General features: G+C 45.4%; 1 pseudogene; it reads left to right on the forward strand.

Moving 5' to 3' along the window:
- The first annotated feature begins 10619 nt into the window (after nt 1–10619).
- LOC136657719 (5S ribosomal RNA) lies at nt 10620–10739 on the forward strand (annotated as a pseudogene).
- The last annotated feature ends 746 nt before the right edge of the window (nt 10740–11485 follow it).

The raw sequence follows: 11485 nt of genomic DNA on the forward strand, positions 1-11485 counted from the left end.
GGTCTCTTGTTCTCTGGTGTGCTCCCTGGGGCATTTGGTGGGCCGCTGTGAGACACAGGAAGCTGGACTAGATGGGCCTGTGGCCTGATCCAGTGGGGCTGTTCTTATGTTCTTAACTACAGTTCCCAGGAAGCCTTGCAGGTCTCTTGTTCTCTGGTGTGCTCCCTGGGGCATTTGGTGGGCCGCTGTGAGATACAGGAAGCTGGACTAGATGGGCCTGTGGCCTGCTCCAGTGGGGCTGTTTTTATGTTCTTACATTCTTCTTGCTTTGCGTAGAGCTGTGGCCTTCTAGCAGGGCTGCACAGCTTGTGATCCACCACCACATCAAACACCTCCTTGGTCATTATGGGTCTACTTACAGATGAGAGGACTTCCCTTGTTTAACTCCTTTTTATTGTTCCAGGGGTTCTCTATGTTCTCATTTTCACGACACATAGCACACCACACAAAAAGAATCACGACACACAGCACACCACACAAAAAGAACCATGACACGCAACACACCACACAAAAAGAAGTCATACATACAGTCACACCAGGATGACTTTTTTGCAGTGCGTATCACAGAATGTGTATTGGCAGAGCGGAACAGGAAAAATATGCCAACGGACAAAAGGAATCGAAAGCTGTATGCATGTCTCAATTCTGGAATTGTAGGAATTCTCCTTCTTGTATCAGAATTCAGGATGTTTTTTTGCCTCAGAAGGCCAACCCCTGGGGGGGTGGAGGGAACGGGACGCCAGACCCTTTCAGCAGGCAAGTGTTGCTGGGATACATGCTTCTTCTTTAGATCATTTTTTTGCCCAATGTTGCATATACGCAACAGGGATCAATGTGTACACCTGTAGGTTGGGCAGAAATGGTTAGTCCTTAGCCAGTGCTTGGGGAGCAGGTCATTCTCTCAACCAATACAGTGCTGTAGGTGTAGCTGGGGTCCATGTGTCATTCATGTCACACTACCAGTCTTGACAACTATTGGCAATATTTCTAGCCTGGTCGATGGTCAGTCACTGGTTCCTTATATCTTTCTCAATGTGGTTGAGCCATGTTTTCTTTGGTGCTGCCTGTTGAACCCTTCAGTAGGGTGGTTGCTCTCACCAGAAGAGCTTGAGTGGCAGCCAACTGGTGTTCGTTTCAGTCTGCATTTTTTGATTTGTTCTTTGACTCATGGTTGATGATCGCACCATATCTGAATTGTCTCGTTACGATGGTGATCACCAAGAGAGACATCCAGTGTCTGTCTCTAGCATCGCATTTGGAAGACCTCCAGCTTGTCCATGTCTGATTCTGAGCAGAGTTCATATTCCTGCTCCATATAGGAGAATTGACAGGATCAGTGTTCAGAAGAGGTGAATTTTGGTCTTGACTGAGATGTTGGCCTTCTTCCAGGAGCACCATTTGAGTGAAGCAAATGCCACTGTTGCCTCACCAATCCTACTATGGAACTTTGGTGATGAAGGGACCCTTTTCTCCTGTACCAGTGATCCCAGGTATTTTGAATACTTGAACCTGCTCGACTTGGATTGCATCAAGGTAAACAGTGGTTTGTGATTTATCTGTGGTCATAACTTTGGTCTTCACCAGGTTGATTCTTAGATCGTTGGATACATGCAGATATAGGAAGACTCTGAATAATGATTGACAGCTGGAGGAGGCACTAGTGTGACTTTTTGAAACCCCTGGACTGAAATGAATTTGCAGTTGCAAATTCCATGTGGTTTGAAACTCACCAATGTACTTAAGAATGCAATTTCCCATGGAATAACTGCACACTTGCCCAGGCCTTATTTGCAAAGCAGGACAACTCTGGTTGAATTTCACTTCTGCTGTGAACTTACTAGGTTTTGTGAATATGCACAGGCAAGCCGTTGAAAAGGTGGCAGTTTCCATTTCCGCATTACATGTACAGCACTGAAAGTGTTGTGTTGTGGGTATCATGATTTTATTTGTGAATTATTGCGGTGAGCAGTGGTGTAGCTAGATGGGGTGCAAAGCACTAAGTTTTGCAGGGAGCCTCACCGCAGCATGCAAGCAGCCCCTCCCCTTTGGAGCCATTCCAGCTGGTGGGAGAAAAAATGGATGCTGGAATGACTCCTAAGGGGAAGGGCCACTCGCAAGCTGTGATGAGGCTTCCTGCAAAACTTGGTGCTTTGCACTTCTAGCTATGCCACTGGCTGTGAATACAGTTTTCACAAAAGGGTTGGCGAAAAAGAGTGAATGTGACTTGTCCTTTTATGTTAATTTCAAACATCTTCTTATGTAACCTTAGAGCGGCTGCTCGAGAAATGCCATCATTTATTCCACAGCAAATACAAAGACAGCAAAGGTGCATTCGAGCCTGGTGCATGCAATCAATCATCGTTTTGTGGGTAGCCTTGATGAGCTGTTTTCTTGCAGCACCCAATCATCCCTTGAAAGGAAGTCTGGCTTCCCAGCTCACTCCCTTCCAAATAATGCACCAATTAGCTTGTGTTGTGAGGAGCTGTGATATCAGAAATCAAAACCTTTTAGAAGAAAATGTTCTTGCAGCATAGCAGGTTCATCTGAAGGAGTCAGTGAATGCTCCCGAGAATATGTGAGCATAATATTCAGTTCAATGCAGATTAAACACATTAAAAGGAAAAATAAATGGCCTCTGAATGAAATAAGACAGACTATGGGCACAATCCTAACAAGGTCTACTCAGAAGTAAGTCCTATTTTGTTCAGTGGGACTTACTCTCAGGAAAGCATGGTTAGGATTGCAGCCTGTGTTGTCTAAATTTAAAAATCATATAGACTTATAATGACTTTAATTCTATATCTGCACATATAGAATTATGTGTGGGAATGTGGGAAGCATTATGACTTTAAAAAAAAAAAAAGACATGGATTCTAATTTTTCCATAAGATGAATTGGGGTTCTCCTTGGGGGTGTCCCATTGTAAAATGATTTGCCTATAAGCCAGGAACAGGCAGAAGGTTACTCCAGACCTATTGGTAGATCTGTGGTGATCTAAAGATGCTCCAGATGTTCTGATGACATGAATTGAAGGGCTTGTATCCTAAGAACAGCCCCACTGGATCAGGCCATAGGCCCATCTAGTCCAGCTTCCTGTATTTCACAGTGGCCCACCAAAATGCATCAAGCGTTGTATTGGGGGTGGGGAGAATGAAGGAAGTGATAAGGAAACTTCTGGAATAAGAAGAGGGGAACCATGTCATGGCCACTTCCAACTCTCCATCTCCCTGCTCACCAGTTGTTTAAAACCAGTTGCTTCCCTGCATTGTGGAAACACAACATGAATATCTGAATGTGAAAAAGATACTCGCTGTATCTAATTTGTGCACAGTGGACAGTAGAAGGACGAAGCTTGCTTCCCCCTTTTTTTAAATTAATTTTTAGGGTCTCCCTTTTCCGAGGCATGGGGAGCCCTGCAGAAGGGTCCATGTGGGGCTCTCCACACTCCACTCCCCTGGAGGTCAACATGGGTTGTGGTGAGTTTTAAAAAACCCCTCTGTTCCCTGTGGCAACATGATTGTGGCGACTGCATTGCTGCCATTGTCCAGTCCTGTGCCTTAAGGGGGCAGAGATAAGGCTTACCAGGGTGGTGGATCATGACCCACCAGTTTGAGAACCACTGCTTTAGAATATACCCATTGAGGATAAACCCCTGAATATATTTACTCATTTAAAAACAAACACTTCTAGAAGTCTGAATTTGTTATGATGGTGCAGAGAAAAGGAAATATATTTTCCCCATTTGATGAGGTCATATTCAGAATATTTCACAGACTAATTAAAAGCTCTTCCTGGAATGTTGTACAGGTCATTATCGGTTAATGTGAAAATAGAAAAAGCAATCCACTGAGCAATTACTCTTTTAAGACTCTCCGTTATTAACCAGTCCATGAAACTGGGTGAATAAAACTCCTTCATCAGGTTGGAAATTTAACTCCGAGGTTGAATGCCCAACAGCTAGGCTCAGCGGTAAACGGATAACTCACATCACAACCTGAGCACTTTGCGGAATGGCTGTCCTTCCTCGAGAGAAAATGGAAGGTTAAGTGCTACCATTTCTGTGATGCATCCATTTAACACTTGTGTGATGTGCAGGAATCTGCCTTTCCTTCCCTACAGCTTCTTGAAGTTTAAATTTCTTCAACCAGCTCCTAATTCATATTCAAATAGGCCTGTGTGAACTCTTTTTATAAAGGAAGAAGGACTTGCTTTTGTTCGAGGAGCAAGACAATTTCCCAGTGGTTATCAATATAAAATAATATCAACAACATCTTATCTTTATATGCAATGAGATATAACAGCAGTGCCCAAACTGTTCAGCGCCGTGACCCACCTCATCCTCCACAGTGGGTCATGACACAGTGGCTGGAGTGCCTCATTAATAGACCCTAGAGGTCTCTTCAGAGTTGCGCCGGCCCCAAGACCCACTCTACTGGCCCCTGTGGGCAAAAGCATCCAGAAGCAATTCCTGCTCAAACTAGAAGTTGCGTCCAAAAAACTGGACGTCACTTCTAGACACTTCTGCAGATCCTTCCAAGTCCTCTAGAGGTCAGTAGAGTGGGTTGTGGGCATGGCTCAACCAGGAAGAAGCCTCTGGGGTTTCCCAATGAGGCATTCCAGCCATTGTGTCATCCACCCCTTCCAGAATGGCTCCAATTTGGAGCCAACCAGGTACAAGAGCAGATGGAAGGGCCCAGCTCATGACCCGCCTCATAGTGGCTCATGACCCAGCCATGGGTTGCGACCCACAGTTTGGGAAACACTGAGATATATACGCAGAGGCTATCATTTTCTCCCTAAAGCACCCTTGGAATAATGCAATGTCATGAATAGCATGAAGTCTCATAGCATATTGGGAAAACCGAAATAGCAGCCAAACAGTGCTGGCTGGTGGAAAAATCCCTGTTTTCAACATTCTTCCTGCCACAACTTCCTACAGAAACACAAAAGTTTTTTTTTAAAAAGGGAATTAAATGGTATTCAACACACCAGTCCAATCAGTGGCAAGCTGACTACCACATAAAACCAGAAATTTTGCTGCCCCCAATCTCAGCTATCCTGCCGTACACTATAGTTTCATTTTTTATTTCCAAATTCTTCCAGCAAACCGCCTCCCCCTCCCCGTTTAAGCTGAAAGATCTTTAGAACATTAATTTTTGGTTCACCTCTTGTGTGAAACCACTTCTCACACGGAATAATCATTGTTATCCAGATGAAATAAGGCCAGGCCTACTAAATACTAGTTGACTTTGCACCTAATAATTGAAAGCCCAGAATATCAATTTGCTTGCAACAATACTGGTTTTTCTCCACTCTCACGCTGAACAGTTTTGGCCCAGTCTACATTCATTCTCCCTAAACGCCGCTTCTCCTTGCCTGTTTTGTTCTTTTACTCTATGCCAGGGGTGCCCAAACCCCGGCCCTGGGGCCACTTGCGGCCCTCGAGGCCTCTCAATGCGGCCCTCAGGGAGCCCCCAGTCTCCAATGAGACTCTGGAGATTTGGAGCCCACATTGGCCCGATGCAACTGCCCTCAGCGTGAGGGCGACTGTTTGACCTCTTGCGTGAGCTGTGGGATGAGGGCTCCCTCCACTGCTTGCTGTTTCACATCTGTGATGCAGTAGCGGCAGCAAAGGAAAGGCCAGCCTTGCTTTGTGCAAGGCCTTTTATAGGCCTTGAGCTATTGCAAGACCTTCATTCCTTCATATAAGTTCATCTTTAATATATTCATTTATGTAAACTTATGTAAATTTATTCAAATTTTAAATGTAAATTAATTCTTTTTTTCCCCGGCCCCCAACACAGTGTCAGAGAGCTGATGTGGCCCTCCTACCAAAAACTTTGGACACCCCTATGCCAGTAAAGGTCTTGTGTATGTATGTTCTTTTACGGAAATTTAAAAATTCAAAGCCAAAATTCATGCCTTCTGCTCAGTCTAGAAAACTCCAGTTTGTGGCTTGTTAATTTTTTTAAAAAAGAAAAAAAACAGAAGCAACTCAAGGGGGGGAGCAAGCTATAAAATATGAACCGATCAAAATTGCTGTTGCAAGTCAATGTCTCTTCTTTCCAAATGGCTGCTGTCCGCCATTTCTTATTGATATCCCTGCTTCATATGTTTCAGAGCCTCACTGCTTTGTGAAAATAGTTACAGTGTCGTGAAACCCCCTTAGGGGTGTCTCACGGGACATGTTCTTTTTGCAGCCATAAGCGTGAAACACAAACACAGAGTAAAAGCTAACTGCAGTTTTATTTTGCTAGCCAAAGGCTGGGTCTGCTCAGCTCGGACAGCAAGCTGATCAGGGCCCAATCCCAGCCAAGCTACCTCTTCAAGGTAAGTGACAATTTACCTCTGGGCTGCACTGCAACTGCATCAGAGATGAAAATTTGGATAGAATTGGGCCGTTGGTTACTTATATACTTCAAGTACACACACAGGTGGCGTAAAGGGGCCGAACACACACATGGATGATTACTGAGGACCCAATCCTGAGCAGCGCCAGCAGCCAGCTCTCTGACCTGGCAACCACCATCATGTGAGTGCTGTAAGGCACATCAGAGGTGGCAGTAAGCCCACAGCACTGGTGCAGGGGCTTGCTCCACTTGGCACTGGTTCTCAGCCCCAGGAAATCATGCTGCAGGAACTTTGGCTGGTAAGTGTTCCCACCAGCTGGCGGTGAGGCTTTTTAGGGTGGGGGGGAAGGTAAGGGCAGGGCCGAACTGGGCAGAGGGAAGGTGGATTGAGCAGAGGATCAGGCCTGGAAAGGGAGTGGGGAGAGTCTGCTGCTGAATCCTATGCCCCCTCCCGAGTCTGAAAATCCAACATGGACCTCTTTAGTTCTGTGCCTGCTAAATATCAGGTGCCGCTCCAAGGAGATATATTGCTGATCACAGACCACACAACCATTCCCTTACCCTGTGGAGACTCCAATGGCTGTCCAGGCCCCATTGGTGGCCATTTCAGTGCCACTGGGTGCCGCAGAGGCATAGGATTGCTCTGCAAGCCAGGGGCTTTGCATAATTTTCCTTGAGCATCAAGATTTGAGATTTTTCCATAGAATGCACCAGGAAATGACACAGAAGCATTCTGGGGGGAAAAATGGTGGGTGTCAGGTGCTGTCCATAGGCAGAGTAGCAACACATAGAAAACATTGCTGACACAGCCATCTGTACCTGCAGAGGTACACTCTTTCCTGGAAAATAAAGAATAAATGTTGCCGCTGCCGCCACTGATAAACTTCACACTGCCCCCCCCCCAACCCCTAAAGTTTTAAAAGTTTGTCCCACCCTTGAAATTTGGCAGGGTTTAGCTCATCCCTTAATGGCCACACATCAGCCCTTAAAAAACCACATACTGTATATATTCAGAAAATATTTTCAGATCAGTACTATTTAGCATCTCATTTAACAGTCCAATCAGTGGACTAAGTCACTAGGGCTTACATCACCCAGCGCAGGAGACCAGCGCATCACCCCCCACTGAGTCTGCAAAAAGCCTTCCAACATGACAAGGTGGACAAATTCATGTCCCACCTCACAGAGGTATGAATTTCAGTCACATCACTATATACTCCCATTTTGGGAGTTATGTGACAAGTATGGCATGTCTGTTTTATTTTACCTGCCTTCTCAGAGATAGTTTTCCACTCTGGATGGCATTATTGTTCCTGCACAAGAGGTTACAACACATTTACTCAAAACCTGATGGAAGAGAGATCATGAAATTATTCTGGACTGAATGTGATGACCACAGCATGACTGGTGGGTCACGGCTTGATTTTTGGTGGGTCACCAAAAGTTGACCAGAAAATTAATTGCCTCAAGCCCTGAGGCTATTGAAAAATCAGATATTGTCCTTGCTAACTGCCCTGAAAAAAGCTGAGCTCCTGCAGTCTGCAAGCATGTTTAAATATAGGCATCTAACTTCCCTGGATGCATAGGATTGGACTGGAAGTCAGGGGCTTTGCATAAGCTTTTCCCAAGTTGCGCTACTTCTTGTAGCCAAAGGCCATGTAGTGACAGTAGCTGGTGGGGTCATAAAAGGAAATTTCTTTAAGGATGCAAGCATGGGATGGTGGTTGAAGGGTTCCCCGTGTGATTCAGAACCCAAGATCAATTACAAACACAGTAAGTGGGCACAAATATACAGCTGCATCAGTAGAGATAGCTAATCCTTTGATAGCCCATATGGGGGGAAAAAAACGCTGCTTCATGGCAGATTCCTCTCCATGTAAGAAGCTTGTGGCAGTGCTGGTTTTGGTCCTTTCCAACGACGACGATGATGATGATGAAGAATCCCTCTTGAAAATCCTAAAGGCTCTGAAGATGAAAGCTAGATCTATAAATATAGAGAGATAAAGTTTGAAGCTCTTTTTCCTTGTTATTATTATTTATAAATGCATATTTCTTTTATACAGCCAGTGTGTATCTGTGAAGCCCCATAGGGACGGCTTAGTCTTTACTCAGGGTAAGGGGAGTGGCAACAGGATGCAGGTCTCTTGCTTTCTTTCGTGCTTCCTGAGGCATCTGGTGGGTCACTGGGATCTTCTCATGTTCTTAGCTGTTGCCGAAGCAATGCTGGGAAAGAGTCGGTTTTCCGAATGAGATCACAAAATGCTCACATGCTCACCTTGCTGTATTGAAATAGCTCCCCAAAACAGTCTGATGTAGTGTGTGACTCAATCTAAACAAATGGTTGGTTGGCAACCTTCAGTTTCAAAAGACTATGGTATAAGCCTACAGCACCCGGTATTCCCAGGCGGTCTCCCATCCAGGTACTAACCAGGCCTGCTCCTGCTTAGCTTCTAAGATCAGACAAGATCAGGTATGTGTAGGGTAACAGTTGCTGTCAATCTAAACAGAGCCTATGAAACATACTGTGATCTGGTTGTGAAGCTCTCTCTCTCTCTCTCTCTCTCTCTCTCTCTCTCTCTCTCTCTCTCTCATCTCACAAAGGCTTAACTGCATAAACAACAGTTTTTGTATACTAGTGTTGTAATCTTCCCGGGAAGGTATCTATTACATTCTCAATCTATTCGTATCTCATGCTCGCGGCAAATATATCATCATTCCGAGTCTTAAAATGCTCCCTCTAGTTTTTTTTCCCCCCATGCTGTGTTAAATATTTGCTTCATAGCGGAAACCTGATTATCTATCTCATAATTCCAGCCAAGGGCCAGGCACTTAGGGGTCACCTTCTGCCCTCTTAAGAGCTATTTGTGTAGCAAGAGCCCATCTTCACAGATAAAAAGCAAGAGCAACCACACAAATGTCAATTACAGTGGCTGTGACTCTCTCTCTCTCTCTCTCTCTCTCTCTCTCTCTCTCTCACACACACACACACACACACACACACACACTACAAACATATCAGCTTCTAACGAAACACAGATTTTTTTTTTACCCGCATAGGAACAGCTTGTGAGAAGCAACAACTCAGCAGCATTGGGAATTTGTAAAATGAGAAACATGGAGCAAACAGTGACAAGTTTCAAGAAAAAACTAAAGTACCATAAAACGTTCACTCCGTTAGCCTGCGTTGTTGTCAAACTAAGCTGCACATTAGAGGCTTTATCTTGTTAGCCGGTGAGCCACAAGCTGCTCTGCAAAACCATTATAAAGCTGCGGTGATATAAGCCTGCACTCTGGCCCCGCTAACCTAACCTATATCTCCTTGGTGGTGCAATGTTCTCGCTCCTAGATCAGACCTTACTGATGCGAAGGGAATTCTGAGCCCCCCCAATGGCTTGTGTTTTATAGTGCACCTAAAGACCTGTGCCAGCATAATCTTCTTGTACATTTTGTTGGCTTTTGTAATGCCAAAGATGCCCCAGAGAGTTATAAGAGTCAGAAAATATACGGGTCATAGCCAGAGGTTCCATGCGCACGCTTCCATAACAAACAGACCCCCACGGGTGTCAAATGATCTGCGGGGTTGAATTTCTTAGCTTCTCTGGTGTAGGCACATCACCCGGTGACGCCGCACCCTTGCACCCCCCTAACGACACCACTGACTACACTAAGAGCCCAATCCTATACTACCCTCCCCCCCGACTGGTGCACCTGCACAGAACAGGGGCTTGCTGTATCCAGCAGGGAGACTGATCGGGAGGCTTTGGAGGGGAAAGAGGACTCCTGTGCATCCTGTGGGGGAATGTTGGCTGCTGAAGGTCTCCTCAAGGTAAGGGGATGTTTGTTCCCTTGCCCTGGAGTAAGCCCCAACAGCCGCAATGGGTCTATAAAAGCGGTATATAAATACTGTTAATAATACATGGACCTGCACCAGTTGCCAATCCTGCCCCATCCTGGACCCTATCTACTCACTTCCGCCCCATCTTCTCCCTGTGCTGGAAACCCTGAGCTGGGGCAGGATCTGGTCTGGCAGGTAGAACATGTGATCCCCTGCTCAGCATTTAGTTAGGATTAGGCTGTAAAAGGAAGTACTATATCTCACTACCTTTCCTTGTGTGCTTTTTTTTTTGGGGGGGGGGGGTTTAAAACAGCTCTCTCTCCCAGCAAGTCCCTTTGCATAGAGTAGACTACAATGCATTTGGTAAGGGTTGCATTTTACTATTCTTAAAAAAAATAAATTAGTTTTTTAATTTTTTTCCTTCTCAACCTCTGTCTGACATCAACAGTTACCCTGCACATGCCGGATCTCGTCTGATCTCGGAAGCTAAGCAGGGCCAGGCCTGGTTAGTACTTGGATGGGAGACTGCCTGGGAATACCGGGTGCTGTAGGCTTATACCATGATCTCGGAAGCTAAGCAGGGTCAGGCCTGGTTAGTATTTGGATGGGAGACCACCTGAGAATACTGGGTGCTGTAGGCTTATACCATAGTCTTTCGAGACTCAAGGTTGCCAACCAACTAACCTCTGTCTAGTATGGTCCTCTCTCCTTCACACCTTTTTGGAAAAGGAGAAGAATTTTAGCTGGTTTAAAAATTCAGTGCTGAACAATTAAATCCTTACTTGGGAAAAAAGAAAGAAAAAGAAAGTCCTTTCAGATTATTCTTTGCTGACAGAAATAATTGCAATCATTTCTGCTCAATGTCTTGGTTTTATTTCATTTCTAATTAAATACTTTGGGGGGGGGGGAAATTATACTGCTCCACAATGGCCTTTGTCCTAGTGAAGCGCAGTATAATGTAAGAGTGGGCTCAATTCAACATTCTGCTTTACCAATTTTACAGCCCAAGCATGGGGTAAGTGGGCCATGGGGGGAAGGGGGACTCAATAGACTTTTGCACTGGGGTGCTTGAACAATTGGAGTCGTCTTTGTTCACATCCTCACCAGGGTAAGCATTCTGAACCTTCCAACTTTGTTCTTGGGCTCCAGCTTGGCAACTTTCACCAGCAACTTTAGGACCCAGTCTTATCCATCTTTCCAGTGCTGATGCCAACAGAGCGTGCACTGCATCCTGCAGTGGGGGGCGGGTGCGGGGGAGCAGTCACAGAGGACTCCTCAAGGTAAAGGGACTGTTGCGAGC

This window comes from Tiliqua scincoides, chromosome 7 (genome assembly GCF_035046505.1).
Source record: "Tiliqua scincoides isolate rTilSci1 chromosome 7, rTilSci1.hap2, whole genome shotgun sequence".
Taxonomy (NCBI): Eukaryota; Metazoa; Chordata; class Lepidosauria; order Squamata; family Scincidae; genus Tiliqua; species Tiliqua scincoides.